At 40.5% G+C, this 3,662-nt stretch overlaps 1 long non-coding RNA gene across 1 annotated transcript; it reads left to right on the plus strand.

Annotated features, from left to right (window-relative positions):
* The first annotated feature begins 637 nt into the window (after nt 1-637).
* On the plus strand, nt 638-2,571 carry LOC136369790 (uncharacterized). Its single transcript, XR_010745069.1, has 3 exons — nt 638-690; nt 1,145-1,208; nt 1,818-2,571. It is a non-coding gene; the product is annotated as an uncharacterized lncRNA (long non-coding RNA).
* The last annotated feature ends 1,091 nt before the right edge of the window (nt 2,572-3,662 follow it).

Here is a 3,662-nt window from a genome sequence, read left to right on the forward strand (position 1 = left end):
CCTGTAAGGATAACTTAACAATGACTCCCATAGGAAAAGAGGGATGGTAAACTGTATTTGCTAAGCTGTTGCTTTGGAGGTTTTCACAAGCACTTACAGAATAGTTATTAAAAAAACGGCCAGAATTCAAATATGTAGCAAAACTGCCTTTTGTAATAGTGTGAAGCAGCTGTCCGTAATCAAGTAGTAACAGTCCTGCTCTTTACAGCTTGGCAAAGTTTCTACTCATCAATAAGCTGAGCAAACAAGCTCCTCTTTACAGACTGCGTAGCTGCATAAGGACTTTCCCCGAGGAATTTCTTTGGGGCGATTTGCTTTTCCTAAGCATGTTAAAATAAAGAGGGAAGAGGCTATAGGGAGGCAGAGGCCAACAGTGTAAAACAAGAGCAATTGTAGGAATTGGTGATATAGCATATGAAGGAAATTAGACTTGGGAATAAGTAAACAATGGGAAAGGTAAATCTGGTTCCTCCATGTTGCTTGTCTGTTGCCTCGATGTGCATTCACCTGAAACATATTTTTGCCTAAGCAACCATTTGCTTTCTCCCTTATGAAATGCACCTGGGGAACTTCTGGTTCCTGGGGGCAGGGTGGAAGTATAAAAATGAGTCATGGTCTCCTATTGAGAAATGGGGGAGAGGGACCTCTCTGTGTTCAAGGACAATACAGGATAGGCTATTGAATAATGAGGTAGGGAAAGCTGTAATGAGAAAGAGCTGTCAAGGAAGCACAGAACCCAAGGAAATTGTTTTATGAAGAGGGAGCAATCATGAAGTTGTTGGACCGAGATGTTGTTACAGCTCTCCCTAGAATTTCAAGCTTTGGGGAAATAAGAATATGTTTGGAGAGAGTGGTGCTATGTCAAGTCAACAAGAATTATAGAGAGAAATATAAGTTATAGATTCCATCCTTTCAGCTGTTAGGTTCACTTTAATCTGATACTGCATTCTCCATGCTCAGCTAAATATGGGGGGATTTGGTTTATATTAAAGGCCCAAGTTGGCTTTTGGTGGCATAAATCTTTAGTGGAGTAGCAAACATCTTGTTGAACCCCACTCTACATAAAAGTCTTTAATAAAACCTTGCAAAGCTTTTCTGTTGCCTTTTTTTTATTGCTTTACCTGAGCTACTGAATGTGAGACAGGTGCATTCCAAGAGACAAATGACAAGATAAGGTCTCTGGAATTTTCATGGCTAAAGTTCTTCAAGTAAGAAGACTGTGCCCCTTTTTTGAGGCTGCACAACTCTCACCAATTTTGATGGGAATTTTATATATATATGTACACAAACTCTAAGTGCATCTGGCTTCTGTGGACTAGATGTGAAAAATTACTTCTGTTGCATTGCTTTGATTAAATTAAATTGAATTGATTAAAGGTGTGGACAGCAATTTCCCCCATTCCCCTGCTCTGGTACATTGCAGTTATGACTCTTAGGGGATTTTTCCTTGACTGAGATTTTTCTGAAGTATCAGAGATGTTTTCTGGATTAACCCTATTACTAACTGTATAAGATTGTAAGAGACCTCTAATGTCCATAGAGGTCTCTTTCATTTATATAACCATAGGATGTTAAGGGTTGGAAGGGACCTTAAAGATCATCTACTCCCAGCCCCCCCGGCTATGGGCATAGAAACATTCCCCTAGACCAGCTTGCTCAAAGCCTTATCCAACCTGGCCTCAAGCACTGCCAGTCTTGGGGCATCCACAGCATCCTTGAACAACCTGTTCCATTGGTTTACCACCCACACAGTTAAGGCTTTTTTCCTAATATCTAATGTGAATTTCCCCTCTTCTAGTTTGTACCCATTGCTCCAGTTCCTGATGAAGAGTCCCTCTCCAGCTTCCCTCTAGGCCCCCTTCTGATACTGAAAGGCTGCTATGAGGTCTCCATGCAGCCTTCTCTTCTCTGGGCTGAACAGCCCTACATTTCTCAGCCTACCTTCATAGAAGAGCCTCCTCATAGAGGAGGTGCTTCTGTCCTATTATCAACTCTGTGGCCCTCCTCTGGGGTGCCTCTATTCCTTTATAGAGCAATCAGTGCCCTTTAAGCTTCCCTAACACTGATGCTTGTGAGCTCCACATGCCCTGAAACAGCCTGTGCATTCACATGTGACAATTTGGATGAAGCATCCAAAGCCTGGGCAGGTGGTTTTGCACTCAGAAGTCCGCAACCTTGAGCCTTTTCCTTGCTCTGGGGCCCTGGATGGGCTCAGCCCCTGGAGTACGCCAGAGCAAACTTAGTAACACATAAAATGATGTTGCCTTGTGATTATCACTTAATTACATCAAAATGAAGTTTACACGGAGCGTGCTGAATATCCTGTCTACAGAGACCCCTTTTTTTGTAGTCAGTAGGAGGGCATCTTCTCTCCCATGAGACGAACCTACCCTGCCAGACAATGTGAAGCAGCCTCTCACCTTCCCCTCCAGTTGGAGAAAGGAAGCAGAAGGGTTGCCAGCTAGAGTAGGGGAGGATAAACATGCCACAATACTTTGACCTCAATGATCAAAAAAGCTCAAACAAACAAAAAACCCAAAAAAAAAAACAACAAACCCAACTAACAAAAAACCCCCAAAAAACCCCAACCCCCCCCCCCCCCAAAAAAAAAAAAAAAAAAAAAAAAGAGAGAGAGAAAAAGTTGTTGCAATATATTTTGCATTTAATCCCATGGTTTTACAAGAAGGAGTTGATTTCATTGTCACCATACTGAATTCCAAATGCCCATTCAGCTTAAATGTCAGTTCTATTTTCATTTTAACCAAGTTCTGAATTTAAAAAAGTGGGAAAACAGCAGCATAATTATTTTTGTGGTAAAAACCTTCCTTTCCACTTTTAATCAGGGTGGAAGAGTTTTTTGAAAAATCAGTAGTCAATCTTTATTCTGTATGTCCTTTTACTTATCAGGTTGTGGTATTGGTGAGCATTACTCTTCATCCATTTGGGAGAATAATGCAGTTAAGGATGTTAAGTCAGTGTTACCAAAAGAAACAGAACATGGATGGATAGAGTTACATTTCATATGCTTATGTTTGCATCCAGTTTGCACTATGTTGACTACAAGGATGTTCTATATCTCATTGAAGGAGAAAAAGGGTTTGTATTAATCCTTGAAACATTGTATATTCTTGGATCTGGAGTTTGGCTTTTCCCATTCCATCATGTTATAGAGGTAGAAGCAAGATGGAATATGAATATGCAACTGGATCCAGACATCCTTCACATTTGGTTTGGGCCAACAGTTAGGTCTAAACTTCCTCCAGGTGCATCCTATCCTAAATTGATTTGCTTCTTATTTTCCTGGAGTAAATACACTTTGCCCCAGGCTTTTGGAGTTAACAGGATTTTGTGGCTATTTATTAGCACAATTAGAGTGTGCTTGTTTGATAGTTCATTATTTCTTTCCAGTAAAAATCTCAATGTCCCACAATAGTACATAAACCAAGCAGGCTGTCCCTCTTAAAGTTCATATTGTGAGACATAAAATATATCACCGTAGCAGCAGAATGTGGTGGTGATATCCAAAAATGGAAGTTTATAGCTCAATAATGCATGTGTATTGGGTGACCAGGTGATTTCTTGTGTTTCTTCATTTCCTCTCCAAACACAGTTGTTTTATTGTCATAATTAGGAGTAGAAGGAAATGCTATTGTGTGTTTGGG

This window comes from Sylvia atricapilla, chromosome 1, assembly GCF_009819655.1.
Source record: "Sylvia atricapilla isolate bSylAtr1 chromosome 1, bSylAtr1.pri, whole genome shotgun sequence".
Classification (NCBI taxonomy): Eukaryota; Metazoa; Chordata; class Aves; order Passeriformes; family Sylviidae; genus Sylvia; species Sylvia atricapilla.